The sequence below is a fragment of the Carassius gibelio genome, chromosome A11 (assembly GCF_023724105.1).
Source record: "Carassius gibelio isolate Cgi1373 ecotype wild population from Czech Republic chromosome A11, carGib1.2-hapl.c, whole genome shotgun sequence".
NCBI classification, from domain to species: Eukaryota; Metazoa; Chordata; class Actinopteri; order Cypriniformes; family Cyprinidae; genus Carassius; species Carassius gibelio.
The window spans coordinates 25,819,318-25,838,219 of record NC_068381.1 but is presented as its reverse complement, the minus strand read 5'-3'; the positions used below and the strand labels follow the sequence as shown (position 1 = coordinate 25,838,219).

The 18,902-nt window shown below is 46.4% G+C and overlaps 17 non-coding genes across 17 annotated transcripts; 7 read left to right on the top strand and 10 right to left on the bottom strand.

Annotated features, from left to right (window-relative positions):
- Window positions 1–1,309: 1,309 nt before the first annotated feature.
- Window positions 1,310–1,382, bottom strand: trnar-acg (transfer RNA arginine (anticodon ACG)). The gene has a single exon. It is a non-coding gene; the product is annotated as a tRNA-Arg (tRNA).
- Window positions 1,383–1,576: 194 nt separating this feature from the next.
- Window positions 1,577–1,648, top strand: trnae-cuc (transfer RNA glutamic acid (anticodon CUC)). Its single transcript has one exon. It is a non-coding gene; the product is annotated as a tRNA-Glu (tRNA).
- A 396-nt stretch (window positions 1,649–2,044) lies between these two features.
- trnae-uuc (transfer RNA glutamic acid (anticodon UUC)) lies at window positions 2,045–2,116 on the bottom strand. The gene has a single exon. It is a non-coding gene; the product is annotated as a tRNA-Glu (tRNA).
- A 1,467-nt stretch (window positions 2,117–3,583) lies between these two features.
- Window positions 3,584–3,655, top strand: trnae-cuc (transfer RNA glutamic acid (anticodon CUC)). Its single transcript has one exon. It is a non-coding gene; the product is annotated as a tRNA-Glu (tRNA).
- A 317-nt stretch (window positions 3,656–3,972) lies between these two features.
- trnae-uuc (transfer RNA glutamic acid (anticodon UUC)) lies at window positions 3,973–4,044 on the bottom strand. Its single transcript has one exon. It is a non-coding gene; the product is annotated as a tRNA-Glu (tRNA).
- A 1,499-nt stretch (window positions 4,045–5,543) lies between these two features.
- trnae-cuc (transfer RNA glutamic acid (anticodon CUC)) lies at window positions 5,544–5,615 on the top strand. The gene has a single exon. It is a non-coding gene; the product is annotated as a tRNA-Glu (tRNA).
- A 1,768-nt stretch (window positions 5,616–7,383) lies between these two features.
- Window positions 7,384–7,455, top strand: trnae-cuc (transfer RNA glutamic acid (anticodon CUC)). Its single transcript has one exon. It is a non-coding gene; the product is annotated as a tRNA-Glu (tRNA).
- Window positions 7,456–7,560: 105 nt separating this feature from the next.
- Window positions 7,561–7,648, bottom strand: trnay-gua (transfer RNA tyrosine (anticodon GUA)). The gene is given in 2 exon segments: window positions 7,561–7,596; window positions 7,612–7,648. It is a non-coding gene; the product is annotated as a tRNA-Tyr (tRNA).
- A 1,410-nt stretch (window positions 7,649–9,058) lies between these two features.
- trnah-aug (transfer RNA histidin (anticodon AUG)) lies at window positions 9,059–9,131 on the bottom strand. The gene has a single exon. It is a non-coding gene; the product is annotated as a tRNA-His (tRNA).
- Window positions 9,132–9,357: 226 nt separating this feature from the next.
- trnae-cuc (transfer RNA glutamic acid (anticodon CUC)) lies at window positions 9,358–9,429 on the top strand. Its single transcript has one exon. It is a non-coding gene; the product is annotated as a tRNA-Glu (tRNA).
- A 1,684-nt stretch (window positions 9,430–11,113) lies between these two features.
- On the bottom strand, window positions 11,114–11,186 carry trnah-aug (transfer RNA histidin (anticodon AUG)). The gene has a single exon. It is a non-coding gene; the product is annotated as a tRNA-His (tRNA).
- A 242-nt stretch (window positions 11,187–11,428) lies between these two features.
- Window positions 11,429–11,500, top strand: trnae-cuc (transfer RNA glutamic acid (anticodon CUC)). Its single transcript has one exon. It is a non-coding gene; the product is annotated as a tRNA-Glu (tRNA).
- Window positions 11,501–13,323: 1,823 nt separating this feature from the next.
- Window positions 13,324–13,411, bottom strand: trnay-gua (transfer RNA tyrosine (anticodon GUA)). Its single transcript is given in 2 exon segments — window positions 13,324–13,359; window positions 13,375–13,411. It is a non-coding gene; the product is annotated as a tRNA-Tyr (tRNA).
- Window positions 13,412–14,823: 1,412 nt separating this feature from the next.
- Window positions 14,824–14,896, bottom strand: trnah-aug (transfer RNA histidin (anticodon AUG)). The gene has a single exon. It is a non-coding gene; the product is annotated as a tRNA-His (tRNA).
- A 226-nt stretch (window positions 14,897–15,122) lies between these two features.
- On the top strand, window positions 15,123–15,194 carry trnae-cuc (transfer RNA glutamic acid (anticodon CUC)). The gene has a single exon. It is a non-coding gene; the product is annotated as a tRNA-Glu (tRNA).
- Window positions 15,195–17,306: 2,112 nt separating this feature from the next.
- trnay-gua (transfer RNA tyrosine (anticodon GUA)) lies at window positions 17,307–17,394 on the bottom strand. Its single transcript is given in 2 exon segments — window positions 17,307–17,342; window positions 17,358–17,394. It is a non-coding gene; the product is annotated as a tRNA-Tyr (tRNA).
- Window positions 17,395–18,805: 1,411 nt separating this feature from the next.
- trnah-aug (transfer RNA histidin (anticodon AUG)) lies at window positions 18,806–18,878 on the bottom strand. The gene has a single exon. It is a non-coding gene; the product is annotated as a tRNA-His (tRNA).
- Between the last annotated feature and the right edge of the window lie 24 nt (window positions 18,879–18,902).

The following is an 18,902-nucleotide window of genomic DNA, read 5'->3' as shown; positions in this document are numbered from 1 at the left end:
GAACCTCGACATATCAGGGTTCTGTAGCTTTACTGCTGGCCAAAAAGTCAAAAAAAAAAAAACCAGGAATCCTAACCGCTAGACCATATGGGATCTGGACACTTTAAACTGGCCATGGGCTTCTGGCGCACTTTCCATACATGTGGTCAGCGTGGGCGCAGGACCTTGAAGTGGCCTGTTGCTTTAGTTCTGTGACTGTAACAATGTGATAATAATTTGGCAAAACAAGAATTATCCAAAAGGACGGTTTTCTGAATTATATAGTGTTGTATGCATTCAGGGAATCTGTTTTTTCACTCAACCCGGGGGTTCAGTGTATTTGGGCAGATTCCTGTGATTGCAGAATTGATTCCTCAAACTGGTAATTAAGCTCTTGTCCAAGTGAAAATACTCGTGTCATCCATTTGAAAACACACACGGCAACCTTTATCTAGAGGAAAAACTGGAGTCAACCCCTGGCTGCGTATGAGAAAACCAGGAATCCTAACTGCTAGACCATATGGGAACTGGCCAGCTTTAACTGGCCACAAGCTTGTGGGCCACTTTCCATAAATGTGGCCAGTGTGGGCGCAGGGTTTTGTAGTGGCCTGTTGCTTTAGGTGTGTGACTGTAACAATGTGATAATAATTTGGCAATACAAGAATCATCCGAAGGGACGGTTTACTGAAATATATAGTGTTGCATGCATTCAAGGGACATGTTTGTTGACTCACACATGGTTCAGTTTTTTGGCCAGAATCCTGTGATTGCTGAATTTGTACCTCGAACTGGTAATTAAGGTCTTGTCCAGGTGAAAATACTTGTGTCATGCATCTGAAAACACACATGGCAACCGTTATCTAGAGGAAAAACTGCCTATCGTCGGTCTGTCAAGGTACAAAACTGACATGTTGTGAGGTTAATAATGAAAGTGAGACCAATTTTTAATATGCTGATTATTCGCTCGTTCAGTTTAATGCAGATTACAAATTATTCTCAATGTCCAGGTGGCAATTAGTGATAAGGCTTCAAAATGGCAAGCCTGTGACATCAAAACCACATGGCATTGCACCCTTCAAAGTAGTAAAGCGGTTACAGAGTAGCGATGAAATTGTTCATTCTAGAATCAACTGGCCCACCAGCCTGCATTTTGTGAGACGAATGGCAATACCAAAGCATGTCCGTGTCTCCCCTAGACATCGGAATGGGTGTGCAGAATGTGCCTTTTTTTGGAAAAAATAGAAGAATGCCTAGAGAGTTGCCTTTTCTTTTGGACTTTGGAGAAAAAAAACACAACAACAAAATAAGCCGGAGAAAAACAAGCACAGAGCGAGCCAGCCAGGAGTCGAACCTAGAATCTTCTGATCCGTAGTCAGACGCGTTATCCATTGCGCCACTGGCCCACCGTTAGTAAAGACCCCCGATTGTTACAGACTTGTTGGTTTTCGATGTGACAGTGGCAAGCATTGATGTCTGCTCATTCTCACCTTGTTATCAGGAGAACAGACTACCAGCCCTCCAGCCCACCAGCCCACCAGCCCACGAGCCCTCCAGCCCTCCTGCCCACCAGCCCATGAGCCCTCCAGCCCACCATCCCTCCCTGGTGGTCTAGTGGTTAGGATTCGGCGCTCTCACCGCCGCGGCCCGGGTTCGATTCCCGGTCAGGGAAAGCTCTTTTGCCTTCCAATTGTGGACTGCGAATTCAAGCTCTGCTGACAGCTGTGAGAAAGCCATCTCCAAGCCAAAACATTGGTGGGAACATGAAAAAAACACCTCCTTCGAGCCGGAGTTGAACCAGCGACCTAAGGATGGCCAACACTCCAACCTACAGTCCTCCGCTCTACCAGCTGAGCTATCGAAGGGGCTAAGGGCTAGTCAGAACCTCGACATATCAGGGTTCTGTAGCTCTACTGCTGGCCAAAAAGTCACTTCTGGTGCAGGAAGATTTGCTGGATCAGAACCTCAATATATCAGGGTTCTGTAGCTCTACTGCTGGCCAAAAAGTCACTTCTGGTGCAGGAAGATTTGCTGGATTTTTGAGGAGGGAAGCAAAAAGGAGCATGCATTCCCATACCGGGAGTTGAACCCGGGCCGCCTGGGTGAAAACCAGGAATCCTAACCGCTAGACCATATGGGATTTGGACACTTTAAACTGGCCATGGGCTTCTGGCGCACTTTCCATACATGTGGTCAGCGTGGGCGCAGGACCTTGTAGTGGCCTGTTGCTTTAGTTCTGTGACTGTAACAATGTGATAATAATTTGGCAAAACAAGAATTATGCAAAAGGACGGTTTTCTGAATTATATAGTGTTGTATGCATTCAGGGAATCTGTTTTTTCACTCAACCCGGGGGTTCAGTGTATTTGGGCAGATTCCTGTGATTGCAGAATTGATTCCTCAAACTGGTAATTAAGCTCTTGTCCAAGTGAAAATACTCGTGTCATCCATTTGAAAACACACACGGCAACCTTTATCTAGAGGAAAAACTGGAGTCAACCCCTGGCTGCGTACGAGAAAACCAGGAATCCTAACTGCTAGACCATATGGGAACTGGCCAGCTTTAACTGGCCACAAGCTTGTGGGCCACTTTCCATAAATGTGGCCAGTGTGGGCGCAGGGTTTTGTAGTGGCCTGTTGCTTTTGGTGTGTGACTGTAACAATGTGATAATAATTTGGCAATACAAGAATCATCCGAAGGGACGGTTTACTGAAATATATAGTGTTGCATGCATTCAAGGGACATGTTTGTTGACTCACACATGGTTCAGTTTTTTGGCCAGAATCCTGTGATTGCTGAATTTATACCTCGAACTGGTAATTAAGGTCTTGTCCAGGTGAAAATACTTGTGTCATGCATCTGAAAACACACATGGCAACCGTTATCTAGAGGAAAAACTGCCTATCGTCGGTCTGTCAAGGTACAAAACTGACATGTTGTGAGGTTAATAATGAAAGTGAGACCAATTTTTAATATGCTGATTATTCGCTCGTTCAGTTTAATGCAGATTACAAATTATTCTCAATGTCCAGGTGGCAATTAGTGATAAGGCTTCAAAATGGCAAGCCTGTGACATCAAAACCACATGGCATTGCACCCTTCAAAGTAGTAAAGCGGTTACAGAGTAGCGATGAAATTGTTCATTCTAGAATCAACTGGCCCACCAGCCTGCATTTTGTGAGACGAATGGCAATACCAAAGCATGTCCGTGTCTCCCCTAGACATCGGAATGGGTGTGCAGAATGTGCCTTTTTTTGGAAAAAATAGAAGAATGCCTAGAGAGTTGCCTTTTCTTTTGGACTTTGGAGAAAAAAAACACAACAACAAAATAAGCCGGAGAAAAACAAGCACAGAGCGAGCCAGCCAGGAGTCGAACCTAGAATCTTCTGATCCGTAGTCAGATGCGTTATCCATTGCGCCACTGGCCCACCAAAAGTAAAGACCCCCGATTGTTACAGACTTGTTGGTTTTCGATGTGACGGTGGCAAGCATTGATGTCTGCTCATTCTCACCTTGTTATCAGGAGAACAGACTACCAGCCCTCCAGCCCTCCAGCCCTCCATCCCACCAGCCCAGCAGCCCACGAGCCCTCCAGCCCACCATCCCTCCCTGGTGGTCTAGTGGTTAGGATTCGGCGCTCTCACCGCCGCGGCCCGGGTTCGATTCCCGGTCAGGGAAAGCTCTTTTGCCTTCCAATTGTGGACTGCGAATTCAAGCTCTGCTGACAGCTGTGAGAAAGCCAGCTCCAAGCCAAAACATTGGTGGGAACATGAAAAAAACACCTCCTTCGAGCCGGAGTTGAACCAGCGACCTAAGGATGGCCAACACTCCAACCTACAGTCCTCCGCTCTACCAGCTGAGCTATCGAAGGGGCTAAGGGCTAGTCAGAACCTCGACATATCAGGGTTCTGTAGCTCTACTGCTGGCCAAAAAGTCACTTCTGGTGCAGGAAGATTTGCTGGATTTTTGAGGAGGGAAGCAAAAAGGAGCATGCATTCCCATACCGGGAGTTGAACCCGGGCCGCCTGGGTGAAAACCAGGAATCCTAACCGCTAGACCATATGGGATCTGGACACTTTAAACTGGCCATGGGCTTCTGGGGCACTTTCCATACATGTGGTCAGCGTGGGCGCAGGACCTTGTAGTGGCCTGTTGCTTTAGTTCTGTGACTGTAACAATATGATAATAATTTGGCAAAACAAGAATTATCCAAAAGGACGGTTTTCTGAATTATATAGTGTTGTATGCATTCAGGGAATCTGTTTTTTCACTCAACCCGGGGGTTCAGTGTATTTGGGCAGATTCCTGTGATTGCAGAATTGATTCCTCAAACTGGTAATTAAGCTCTTGTCCAAGTGAAAATACTCGTGTCATCCATTTGAAAACACACACGGCAACCTTTATCTAGAGGAAAAACTGGAGTCAACCCCTGGCTGCGTACGAGAAAACCAGGAATCCTAACTGCTAGACCATATGGGAACTGGCCAGCTTTAACTGGCCACAAGCTTGTGGGCCACTTTCCATAAATGTGGCCAGTGTGGGCGCAGGGTTTTGTAGTGGCCTGTTGCTTTTGGTGTGTGACTGTAACAATGTGATAATAATTTGGCAATACAAGAATCATCCGAAGGGACGGTTTACTGAAATATATAGTGTTGCATGCATTCAAGGGACATGTTTGTTGACTCACACATGGTTCAGTTTTTTGGCCAGAATCCTGTGATTGCTGAATTTATACCTCGAACTGGTAATTAAGGTCTTGTCCAGGTGAAAATACTTGTGTCATGCATCTGAAAACACACATGGCAACCGTTATCTAGAGGAAAAACTGCCTATCGTCGGTCTGTCAAGGTACAAAACTGACATGTTGTGAGGTTAATAATGAAAGTGAGACCAATTTTTAATATGCTGATTATTCGCTCGTTCAGTTTAATGCAGATTACAAATTATTCTCAATGTCCAGGTGGCAATTAGTGATAAGGCTTCAAAATGGCAAGCCTGTGACATCAAAACCACATGGCATTGCACCCTTCAAAGTAGTAAAGCGGTTACAGAGTAGCGATGAAATTGTTCATTCTAGAATCAACTGGCCCACCAGCCAGCATTTTGTGAGATGAATGGCAATACCAAAGCATGTCCGTGTCTCCCCTAGACATCGGAATGGGTGTGCAGAATGTGCCTTTTTTTGGAAAAAATAGAAGAATGCCTAGACAGTTGCCTTTTGTTTTGGACTTTGGAGAAAAAAAACACAACAACAAAATAAGCCGGAGAAAAACAAGCACAGAGCGAGCCAGCCAGGAGTCGAACCTAGAATCTTCTGATCCGTAGTCAGACACGTTATCCATTGCGCCACTGGCCCACCACTAGTAAAGACCCCCGATTGTTACAGACTTGTTGGTTTTCGATGTGACGGTGGCAAGCATTGATGTCTGCTCATTCTCACCTTGTTATCAGGAGAACAGACTACTAGCCCTCCAGCCCACCAGCCCACCAGCCCACGAGCCCTCCAGCCCTCCTGCCCACCAGCCCACCAGCCCTCCAGCCCACCAGCCCTCCAGCCCACCATCCATCCCTGGTGGTCTAGTGGTTAGGATTCGGCGCTCTCACCGCCGCGGCCCGGGTTCGATTCCCGGTCAGGGAAAGCTCTTTTGCCTTCCAATTGTGGACTGCGAATTCAAGCTCTGCTGACAGCTGTGAGAAAGCCAGCTCCAAGCCAAAACATTGGTGGGAACATGAAAAAAACACCTCCTTCGAGCCGGAGTTGAACCAGCGACCTAAGGATGGCCAACACTCCAACCTACAGTCCTCCACTCTACCAGCTGAGCTATCGAAGGGTCTAAGGGCTAGTCAGAACCTCGACATATCAGGGTTCTGTAGCTCTACTGCTGGCCAAAAAGTCAAAAAAAAAAAACCAGGAATCCTAACCGCTAGACCATATGGGATCTGGACACTTTAAACTGGCCATGGGCTTCTGGCGCACTTTCCATACATGTGGTCAGCGTGGGCGCAGGACCTTGTAGTGGCCTGTTGCTTTAGTTCTGTGACTGTAACAATGTGATAATAATTTGGCAAAACAAGAATTATCCAAAAGGACGGTTTTCTGAATTATATAGTGTTGTATGCATTCAGGGAATCTGTTTTTTCACTCAACCCGGGGGTTCAGTGTATTTGGGCAGATTCCTGTGATTGCAGAATTGATTCCTCAAACTGGTAATTAAGCTCTTGTCCAAGTGAAAATACTCGTGTCATCCATTTGAAAACACACACGGCAACCTTTATCTAGAGGAAAAACTGGAGTCAACCCCTGGCTGCTTACAAGAAAACCAGGAATCCTAACTGCTAGACCATATGGGAACTGGCCAGCTTTAACTGGCCACAAGCTTGTGGGCCACTTTCCATAAATGTGGCCAGTGTGGGCGCAGGGTTTTGTAGTGGCCTGTTGCTTTTGGTGTGTGACTGTAACAATGTGATAATAATTTGGCAATACAAGAATCATCCGAAGGGACGGTTTACTGAAATATATAGTGTTGCATGCATTCAAGGGACATGTTTGTTGACTCACACATGGTTCAGTTTTTTGGCCAGAATCCTGTGATTGCTGAATTTATACCTCGAACTGGTAATTAAGGTCTTGTCCAGGTGAAAATACTTGTGTCATGCATCTGAAAACACACATGGCAACCGTTATCTAGAGGAAAAACTGCCTATCGTCGGTCTGTCAAGGTACAAAACTGACATGTTGTGAGGTTAATAATGAAAGTGAGACCAATTTTTAATATGCTGATTATTCGCTCGTTCAGTTTAATGCAGATTACAAATTATTCTCAATGTCCAGGTGGCAATTAGTGATAAGGCTTCAAAATGGCAAGCCTGTGACATCAAAACCACATGGCATTGCACCCTTCAAAGTAGTAAAGCGGTTACAGAGTAGCGATGAAATTGTTCATTCTAGAATCAACTGGCCCACCAGCCTGCATTTTGTGAGACGAATGGCAATACCAAAGCATGTCCGTGTCTCCCCTAGACATCGGAATGGGTGTGCAGAATGTGCCTTTTTTTGGAAAAAATAGAAGAATGCCTAGAGAGTTGCCTTTTCTTTTGGACTTTATAGAAAAAAAACACAACAACAAAATAAGCCGGAGAAAAACAAGCACAGAGCGAGCCAGCCAGGAGTCGAACCTAGAATCTTCTGATCCGTAGTCAGATACGTTATCCATTGTGCCACTGGCCCACCAAAAGTAAAGACCCCCGATTGTTACAGACTTGTTGGTTTTCGATGTGACGGTGGCAAGCATTGATGTCTGCTCATTCTCACCTTGTTATCAGGAGAACAGACTACCAGCCCTCCAGCCCTCCAGCCCTCCAGCCCACCAGCCCAGCAGCCCACGAGCCCTCCAGCCCACCATCCCTCCCTGGTGGTCTAGTGGTTAGGATTCGGCGCTCTCACCGCCGCGGCCCGGGTTCGATTCCCGGTCAGGGAAAGCTCTTTTGCCTTCCAATTGTGGACTGCGAATTCAAGCTCTGCTGACAGCTGTGAGAAAGCCAGCTCCAAGCCAAAACATTGGTGGGAACATGAAAAAAACACCTCCTTCGAGCTGGAGTTGAACCAGCGACCTAAGGATGACCAACACTCCAACCTACAGTCCTCCGCTCTACCAGCTGAGCTATCGAAGGGGCTAAGGGCTAGTCAGAACCTCGACATATCAGGGTTCTGTAGCTCTACTGCTGGCCAAAAAGTCACTTCTGGTGCAGGAAGATTTGCTGGATTTTTGAGGAGGGAAGCAAAAAGGAGCATGCATTCCCATACCGGGAGTTGAACCCAGGCCGCCTGGGTGAAAACCAGGAATCCTAACCGCTAGACCATATGGGATCTGGACACTTTAAACTGGCCATGGGCTTCTGGCGCACTTTCCATACATGTGGTCAGCGTGGGCGCAGGACCTTGTAGTGGCCTGTTGCTTTAGTTCTGTGACTGTAACAATGTGATAATAATTTGGCAAAACAAGAATTATCCAAAAGGACGGTTTTCTGAATTATATAGTGTTGTATGCATTCAGGGAATCTGTTTTTTCACTCAACCCGGGGGTTCAGTGTATTTGGGCAGATTCCTGTGATTGCAGAATTGATTCCTCAAACTGGTAATTAAGCTCTTGTCCAAGTGAAAATACTCGTGTCATCCATTTGAAAACACACACAGCAACCTTTATCTAGAGGAAACTGGAGTCAACCCCTGGCTGCGTACAAGAAAACCAGGAATCCTAACTGCTAGACCATATGGGAACTGGCCAGCTTTAACTGGCCACAAGCTTGTGGGCCACTTTCCATAAATGTGGCCAGTGTGGGCGCAGGGTTTTGTAGTGGCCTGTTGCTTTTGGTGTGTGACTGTAACAATGTGATAATAATTTGGCAATACAAGAATCATCCGAAGGGACGGTTTACTGAAATATATAGTGTTGCATGCATTCAAGGGACATGTTTGTTGACTCACACATGGTTCAGTTTTTTGGCCAGAATCCTGTGATTGCTGAATTTATACCTCGAACTGGTAATTAAGGTCTTGTCCAGGTGAAAATACTTTTGTCATGCATCTGAAAACACACATGGCAACCGTTATCTAGAGGAAAAACTGCCTATTGTCGGTCTGTCAAGGTTCAAAACTGACATGTTGTGAGGTTAATAATGAAAGTGAGACCAATTTTTAATATGCTGATTATTCGCTCGTTCAGTTTAATGCAGATTACAAATTATTCTCAATGTCCAGGTGGCAATTAGTGATAAGGCTTCAAAATGGCAAGCCTGTGACATCAAAACCACATGGCATTGCACCCTTCAAAGTAGTAAAGCGGTTACAGAGTAGCGATGAAATTGTTCTTTCTAGAATCAACTGGCCCACCAGCCTGCATTTTGTGAGACGAATGGCAATACCAAAGCATGTCCGTGTCTCCCCTAGACATCGGAATGGGTGTGCAGAATGTGCCTTTTTTTGGAAAAAATAGAAGAATGCCTAGAGAGTTGCCTTTTCTTTTGGACTTTGGAGAAAAAAAACACAACAACAAAATAAGCCGGAGAAAAACAAGCACAGAGCGAGCCAGCCAGGAGTCGAACCTAGAATCTTCTGATCCATAGTCAGACGCGTTATCCATTGCGCCACTGGCCCACCAATAGTAAAGAGCCCCGATTGTTACAGACTTGTTGGTTTTCGATGTGACGGTGGCAAGCATTGATGTCTGCTCATTCTCACCTTGTTATCAGGAGAACAGACTACCAGCCCTCCAGCCCACCAGCCCACCAGCCCTCCAGCCCACCAGGCCACGAGCCCTCCAGCCCTCCTGCCCACCAGCCCACGAGCCCTCCAGCCCACGAGCCCTCCAGCCCACCATCCCTCCCTGGTGGTCTAGTGGTTAGGATTCGGCGCTCTCACCGCCGCGGCCCGGGTTCGATTCCCGGTCAGGGAAAGCTCTTTTGCCTTCCAATTGTGGACTGCGAATTCAAGCTCTGCTGACAGCTGTGAGAAAGCCATCTCCAAGCCAAAACATTGGTGGGAACATGAAAAAAACACCTCCTTCGAGCCGGAGTTGAACCAGCGACCTAAGGATGGCCAACACTCCAACCTACAGTCCTCCGCTCTACCAGCTGAGCTATCGAAGGGGCTAAGGGCTAGTCAGAACCTCGACATATCAGGGTTCTGTAGCTCTACTGCTGGCCAAAAAGTCACTTCTGGTGCAGGAAGATTTGCTGGATCAGAACCTCAATATATCAGGGTTCTGTAGCTCTACTGCTGGCCAAAAAGTCACTTCTGGTGCAGGAAGATTTGCTGGATTTTTGAGGAGGGAAGCAAAAAGGAGCATGCATTCCCATACCGGGAGTTGAACCCGGGCTGCCTGGGTGAAAACCAGGAATCCTAACCGCTAGACCATATGGGATTTGGACACTTTAAACTGGCCATGGGCTTCTGGCGCACTTTCCATACATGTGGTCAGCGTGGGCGCAGGACCTTGTAGTGGCCTGTTGCTTTAGTTCTGTGACTGTAACAATGTGATAATAATTTGGCAAAACAAGAATTATGCAAAAGGACGGTTTTCTGAATTATATAGTGTTGTATGCATTCAGGGAATCTGTTTTTTCACTCAACCCGGGGGTTCAGTGTATTTGGGCAGATTCCTGTGATTGCAGAATTGATTCCTCAAACTGGTAATTAAGCTCTTGTCCAAGTGAAAATACTCGTGTCATCCATTTGAAAACACACACGGCAACCTTTATCTAGAGGAAAAACTGGAGTCAACCCCTGGCTGCGTACGAGAAAACCAGGAATCCTAACTGCTAGACCATATGGGAACTGGCCAGCTTTAACTGGCCACAAGCTTGTGGGCCACTTTCCATAAATGTGGCCAGTGTGGGCGCAGGGTTTTGTAGTGGCCTGTTGCTTTTGGTGTGTGACTGTAACAATGTGATAATAATTTGGCAATACAAGAATCATCCGAAGGGACGGTTTACTGAAATATATAGTGTTGCATGCATTCAAGGGACATGTTTGTTGACTCACACATGGTTCAGTTTTTTGGCCAGAATCCTGTGATTGCTGAATTTATACCTCGAACTGGTAATTAAGGTCTTGTCCAGGTTAAAATACTTGTGTCATGCATCTGAAAACACACATGGCAACCGTTATCTAGAGGAAAAACTGCCTATCGTCGGTCTGTCAAGGTACAAAACTGACATGTTGTGAGGTTAATAATGAAAGTGAGACCAATTTTTAATATGCTGATTATTCGCTCGTTCAGTTTAATGCAGATTACAAATTATTCTCAATGTCCAGGTGGCAATTAGTGATAAGGCTTCAAAATGGCAAGCCTGTGACATCAAAACCACATGGCATTGCACCCTTCAAAGTAGTAAAGCGGTTACAGAGTAGCGATGAAATTGTTCATTCTAGAATCAACTGGCCCACCAGCCTGCATTTTGTGAGACGAATGGCAATACCAAAGCATGTCCGTGTCTCCCCTAGACATCGGAATGGGTGTGCAGAATGTGCCTTTTTTTGGAAAAAATAGAAGAATGCCTAGAGAGTTGCCTTTTCTTTTGGACTTTATAGAAAAAAAACACAACAACAAAATAAGCCGGAGAAAAACAAGCACAGAGCGAGCCAGCCAGGAGTCGAACCTAGAATCTTCTGATCCATAGTCAGACGCGTTATCCATTGCGCCACTGGCCCACCAATAGTAAAGAGCCCCGATTGTTACAGACTTGTTGGTTTTCGATGTGACGGTGGCAAGCATTGATGTCTGCTCATTCTCACCTTGTTATCAGGAGAACAGACTACCAGCCCTCCAGCCCACCAGCCCACCAGCCCACCAGCCCACCAGCCCTCCAGCCCACCAGGCCACGAGCCCTCCAGCCCTCCTGCCCACCAGCCCACGAGCCCTCCAGCCCACGAGCCCTCCAGCCCACCATCCCTCCCTGGTGGTCTAGTGGTTAGGATTCGGCGCTCTCACCGCCGCGGCCCGGGTTCGATTCCCGGTCAGGGAAAGCTCTTTTGCCTTCCAATTGTGGACTGCGAATTCAAGCTCTGCTGACAGCTGTGAGAAAGCCAGCTCCAAGCCAAAACATTGGTGGGAACATGAAAAAAACACCTCCTTCGAGCCGGAGTTGAACCAGCGACCTAAGGATGGCCAACACTCCAACCTACAGTCCTCCGCTCTACCAGCTGAGCTATCGAAGGGGCTAAGGGCTAGTCAGAACCTCGACATATCAGGGTTCTGTAGCTCTACTGCTGGCCAAAAAGTCACTTCTGGTGCAGGAAGATTTGCTGGATTTTTGAGGAGGGAAGCAAAAAGGAGCCTGCATTCCGATACCGGGAGTTGAACCCGGGCCGCCTGGGTGAAAACCAGGAATCCTAACCGCTAGACCATATGGGATCTGGACACTTTAAACTGGCCATGGGCTTCTGGGGCACTTTCCATACATCCTCAAACTGGTAATTAAGCTCTTGTCCAAGTGAAAATACTCGTGTCATCCATTTGAAAACACACACGGCAACCTTTATCTAGAGGAAAAACTGGAGTCAACCCCTGGCTGCGTACGAGAAAACCAGGAATCCTAACTGCTAGACCATATGGGAACTGGCCAGCTTTAACTGGCCACAAGCTTGTGGGCCACTTTCCATAAATGTGGCCAGTGTGGGCGCAGGGTTTTGTAGTGGCCTGTTGCTTTTGGTGTGTGACTGTAACAATGTGATAATAATTTGGCAATACAAGAATCATCCGAAGGGACGGTTTACTGAAATATATAGTGTTGCATGCATTCAAGGGACATGTTTGTTGACTCACACATGGTTCAGTTTTTTGGCCAGAATCCTGTGATTGCTGAATTTATACCTCGAACTGGTAATTAAGGTCTTGTCCAGGTGAAAATACTTGTGTCATGCATCTGAAAACACACATGGCAACCGTTATCTAGAGGAAAAACTGCCTATCGTCGGTCTGTCAAGGTACAAAACTGACATGTTGTGAGGTTAATAATGAAAGTGAGACCAATTTTTAATATGCTGATTATTCGCTCGTTCAGTTTAATGCAGATTACAAATTATTCTCAATGTCCAGGTGGCAATTAGTGATAAGGCTTCAAAATGGCAAGCCTGTGACATCAAAACCACATGGCATTGCACCCTTCAAAGTAGTAAAGCGGTTACAGAGTAGCGATGAAATTGTTCATTCTAGAATCAACTGGCCCACCAGCCTGCATTTTGTGAGACGAATGGCAATACCAAAGCATGTCCGTGTCTCCCCTAGACATCGGAATGGGTGTGCAGAATGTGCCTTTTTTTGGAAAAAATAGAAGAATGCCTAGAGAGTTGCCTTTTCTTTTGGACTTTATAGAAAAAAACACAACAACAAAATAAGCCGGAGAAAAACAAGCACAGAGCGAGCCAGCCAGGAGTCGAACCTAGAATCTTCTGATCCGTAGTCAGATACGTTATCCATTGTGCCACTGGCCCACCAAAAGTAAAGACCCCCGATTGTTACAGACTTGTTGGTTTTCGATGTGACGGTGGCAAGCATTGATGTCTGCTCATTCTCACCTTGTTATCAGGAGAACAGACTACCAGCCCTCCAGCCCTCCAGCCCTCCAGCCCACCAGCCCAGCAGCCCACGAGCCCTCCAGCCCACCATCCCTCCCTGGTGGTCTAGTGGTTAGGATTCGGCGCTCTCACCGCCGCGGCCCGTGTTCGATTCCCGGTCAGGGAAAGCTCTTTTGCCTTCCAATTGTGGACTGCGAATTCAAGCTCTGCTGACAGCTGTGAGAAAGCCAGCTCCAAGCCAAAACATTGGTGGGAACATGAAAAAAACACCTCCTTCGAGCTGGAGTTGAACCAGCGACCTAAGGATGACCAACACTCCAACCTACAGTCCTCCGCTCTACCAGCTGAGCTATCGAAGGGGCTAAGGGCTAGTCAGAACCTCGACATATCAGGGTTCTGTAGCTCTACTGCTGGCCAAAAAGTCACTTCTGGTGCAGGAAGATTTGCTGGATTTTTGAGGAGGGAAGCAAAAAGGAGCATGCATTCCCATACCGGGAGTTGAACCCAGGCCGCCTGGGTGAAAACCAGGAATCCTAACCGCTAGACCATATGGGATCTGGACACTTTAAACTGGCCATGGGCTTCTGGCGCACTTTCCATACATGTGGTCAGCGTGGGCGCAGGACCTTGTAGTGGCCTGTTGCTTTAGTTCTGTGACTGTAACAATGTGATAATAATTTGGCAAAACAAGAATTATCCAAAAGGACGGTTTTCTGAATTATATAGTGTTGTATGCATTCAGGGAATCTGTTTTTTCACTCAACCCGGGGGTTCAGTGTATTTGGGCAGATTCCTGTGATTGCAGAATTGATTCCTCAAACTGGTAATTAAGCTCTTGTCCAAGTGAAAATACTCGTGTCATCCATTTGAAAACACACACAGCAACCTTTATCTAGAGGAAAAACTGGAGTCAACCCCTGGCTGCGTACAAGAAAACCAGGAATCCTAACTGCTAGACCATATGGGAACTGGCCAGCTTTAACTGGCCACAAGCTTGTGGGCCACTTTCCATAAATGTGGCCAGTGTGGGCGCAGGGTTTTGTAGTGGCCTGTTGCTTTTGGTGTGTGACTGTAACAATGTGATAATAATTTGGCAATACAAGAATCATCCGAAGGGACGGTTTACTGAAATATATAGTGTTGCATGCATTCAAGGGACATGTTTGTTGACTCACACATGGTTCAGTTTTTTGGCCAGAATCCTGTGATTGCTGAATTTATACCTCGAACTGGTAATTAAGGTCTTGTCCAGGTGAAAATACTTTTGTCATGCATCTGAAAACACACATGGCAACCGTTATCTAGAGGAAAAACTGCCTATTGTCGGTCTGTCAAGGTTCAAAACTGACATGTTGTGAGGTTAATAATGAAAGTGAGACCAATTTTTAATATGCTGATTATTCGCTCGTTCAGTTTAATGCAGATTACAAATTATTCTCAATGTCCAGGTGGCAATTAGTGATAAGGCTTCAAAATGGCAAGCCTGTGACATCAAAACCACATGGCATTGCACCCTTCAAAGTAGTAAAGCGGTTACAGAGTAGCGATGAAATTGTTCTTTCTAGAATCAACTGGCCCACCAGCCTGCATTTTGTGAGACGAATGGCAATACCAAAGCATGTCCGTGTCTCCCCTAGACATCGGAATGGGTGTGCAGAATGTGCCTTTTTTTGGAAAAAATAGAAGAATGCCTAGAGAGTTGCCTTTTCTTTTGGACTTTGGAGAAAAAAAACACAACAACAAAATAAGCCGGAGAAAAACAAGCACAGAGCGAGCCAGCCAGGAGTCGAACCTAGAATCTTCTGATCCATAGTCAGACGCGTTATCCATTGCGCCACTGGCCCACCAATAGTAAAGAGCCCCGATTGTTACAGACTTGTTGGTTTTCGATGTGACGGTGGCAAGCATTGATGTCTGCTCATTCTCACCTTGTTATCAGGAGAACAGACTACCAGCCCTCCAGCCCACCAGCCCACCAGCCCTCCAGCCCACCAGGCCACGAGCCCTCCAGCCCTCCTGCCCACCAGCCCACGAGCCCTCCAGCCCACGAGCCCTCCAGCCCACCATCCCTCCCTGGTGGTCTAGTGGTTAGGATTCGGCGCTCTCACCGCCGCGGCCCGGGTTCGATTCCCGGTCAGGGAAAGCTCTTTTGCCTTCCAATTGTGGACTGCGAATTCAAGCTCTGCTGACAGCTGTGAGAAAGCCATCTCCAAGCCAAAACATTGGTGGGAACAGTGAAAAAAACACCTCCTTCGAGCCGGAGTTGAACCAGCGACCTAAGGATGGCCAACACTCCAACCTACAGTCCTCCGCTCTACCAGCTGAGCTATCGAAGGGGCTAAGGGCTAGTCAGAACCTCGACATATCAGGGTTCTGTAGCTCTACTGCTGGCCAAAAAGTCACTTCTGGTGCAGGAAGATTTGCTGGATCAGAACCTCAATATATCAGGGTTCTGTAGCTCTACTGCTGGCCAAAAAGTCACTTCTGGTGCAGGAAGATTTGCTGGATTTTTGAGGAGGGAAGCAAAAAGGAGCATGCATTCCCATACCGGGAGTTGAACCCGGGCTGCCTGGGTGAAAACCAGGAATCCTAACCGCTAGACCATATGGGATTTGGACACTTTAAACTGGCCATGGGCTTCTGGCGCACTTTCCATACATGTGGTCAGCGTGGGCGCAGGACCTTGTAGTGGCCTGTTGCTTTAGTTCTGTGACTGTAACAATGTGATAATAATTTGGCAAAACAAGAATTATGCAAAAGGACGGTTTTCTGAATTATATAGTGTTGTATGCATTCAGGGAATCTGTTTTTTCACTCAACCCGGGGGTTCAGTGTATTTGGGCAGATTCCTGTGATTGCAGAATTGATTCCTCAAACTGGTAATTAAGCTCTTGTCCAAGTGAAAATACTCGTGTCATCCATTTGAAAACACACACGGCAACCTTTATCTAGAGGAAAAACTGGAGTCAACCCCTGGCTGCGTACGAGAAAACCAGGAATCCTAACTGCTAGACCATATGGGAACTGGCCAGCTTTAACTGGCCACAAGCTTGTGGGCCACTTTCCATAAATGTGGCCAGTGTGGGCGCAGGGTTTTGTAGTGGCCTGTTGCTTTTGGTGTGTGACTGTAACAATGTGATAATAATTTGGCAATACAAGAATCATCCGAAGGGACGGTTTACTGAAATATATAGTGTTGCATGCATTCAAGGGACATGTTTGTTGACTCACACATGGTTCAGTTTTTTGGCCAGAATCCTGTGATTGCTGAATTTATACCTCGAACTGGTAATTAAGGTATTGTCCAGGTGAAAATACTTGTGTCATGCATCTGAAAACACACATGGCAACCGTTATCTAGAGGAAAAACTGCCTATCGTCGGTCTGTCAAGGTACAAAACTGACATGTTGTGAGGTTAATAATGAAAGTGAGACCAATTTTTAATATGCTGATTATTCGCTCGTTCAGTTTAATGCAGATTACAAATTATTCTCAATGTCCAGGTGGCAATTAGTGATAAGGCTTCAAAATGGCAAGCCTGTGACATCAAAACCACATGGCATTGCACCCTTCAAAGTAGTAAAGCGGTTACAGAGTAGCGATGAAATTGTTCATTCTAGAATCAACTGGCCCACCAGCCTGCATTTTGTGAGACGAATGGCAATACCAAAGCATGTCCGTGTCTCCCCTAGACATCGGAATGGGTGTGCAGAATGTGCCTTTTTTGGAAAAAATAGAAGAATGCCTAGAGAGTTGCCTTTTCTTTTGGACTTTGGAGAAAAAAAACACAACAACAAAATAAGCCGGAGAAAAACATGCACAGAGCGAGCCAGCCAGGAGTCGAACCTAGAATCTTCTGATCCGTAGTCAGATGCGTTATCCATTGCGCCACTGGCCCACCAAAAGTAAAGACCCCCGATTGTTACAGACTTGTTGGTTTTCGATGTGACGGTGGCAAGCATTGATGTCTGCTCATTCTCACCTTGTTATCAGGAGAACAGACTACCAGCCCTCCAGCCCTCCAGCCCTCCAGCCCACCAGCCCAGCAGCCCACGAGCCCTCCAGCCCACCATCCCTCCCTGGTGGTCTAGTGGTTAGGATTCGGCGCTCTCACCGCCGCGGCCCGTGTTCGATTCCAGGTCAGGGAAAGCTCTTTTGCCTTCCAATTGTGGACTGCGAATTCAAGCTCTGCTGACAGCTGTGAGAAAGCCAGCTCCAAGCCAAAACATTGGTGGGAACATGAAAAAAACACCTCCTTCGAGCTGGAGTTGAACCAGCGACCTAAGGATGACCAACACTCCAACCTACAGTCCTCCGCTCTACCAGCTGAGCTATCGAAGGGGCTAAGGGCTAGTCAGAACCTCGACATATCAGGGTTCTGTAGCTCTACTGCTGGCCAAAAAGTCACTTCTGGTGCAGGAAGATTTGCTGGATTTTTGAGGAGGGAAGCAAAAAGGAGCATGCATTCCCATACCGGGAGTTGAACCCAGGCCGCCTGGGTGAAAACCAGGAATCCTAACCGCTAGACCATATGGGATCTGGACACTTTAAACTGGCCATGGGCTTCTGGCGCACTTTCCATACATGTGGTCAGCGTGGGCGCAGGACCTTGTAGTGGCCTGTTGCTTTAGTTCTGTGACTGTAACAATGTGATAATAATTTGGCAAAACAAGAATTATCCAAAAGGACGGTTTTCTGAATTATATAGTGTTGTATGCATTCAGGGAATCTGTTTTTTCACTCAACCCGGGGGTTCAGTGTATTTGGGCAGATTCCTGTGATTGCAGAATTGATTCCTCAAACTGGTAATTAAGCTCTTGTCCAAGTGAAAATACTCGTGTCATCCATTTGAAAACACACACAGCAACCTTTATCTAGAGGAAAAACTGGAGTCAACCCCTGGCTGCGTACAAGAAAACCAGGAATCCTAACTGCTAGACCATATGGGAACTGGCCAGCTTTAACTGGCCACAAGCTTGTGGGCCACTTTCCATAAATGTGGCCAGTGTGGGCGCAGGGTTTTGTAGTGGCCTGTTGCTTTTGGTGTGTGACTGTAACAATGTGATAATAATTTGGCAATACAAGAATCATCCGAAGGGACGGTTTACTGAAATATATAGTGTTGCATGCATTCAAGGGACATGTTTGTTGACTCACACATGGTTCAGTTTTTTGGCCAGAATCCTGTGATTGCTGAATTTATACCTCGAACTGGTAATTAAGGTCTTGTCCAGGTGAAAATACTTTTGTCATGCATCTGAAAACACACATGGCAACCGTTATCTAGAGGAAAAACTGCCTATTGTCGGTCTGTCAAGGTTCAAAACTGACATGTTGTGAGGTTAATAATGAAAGTGAGACCAATTTTTAATATGCTGATTATTCGCTCGTTCAGTTTAATGCAGATTACAAATTATTCTCAATGTCCAGGTGGCAATTAGTGATAAGGCTTCAAAATGGCAAGCCTGTGACATCAAAACCACATGGCATTGCACCCTTCAAAGTAGTAAAGCGGTTACAGAGTAGCGATGAAATTGTTCTTTCTAGAATCAACTGGCCCACCAGCCTGCATTTTGTGAGACGAATGGCAATACCAAAGCATGTCCGTGTCTCCCCTAGACATCGGAATGGGTGTGCAGAATGTGCCTTTTTTGGAAAAAATAGAAGAATGCCTAGAGAGTTGCCTTTTCTTTTGGACTTTGGAGAAAAAAAACACAACAACAAAATAAGCCGGAGAAAAACAAGCACAGAGCGAGCCAGCCAGGAGTCGAACCTAGAATCTTCTGATCCATAGTCAGACGCGTTATCCATTGCGCCACTGGCCCACCAATAGTAAAGAGCCCCGATTG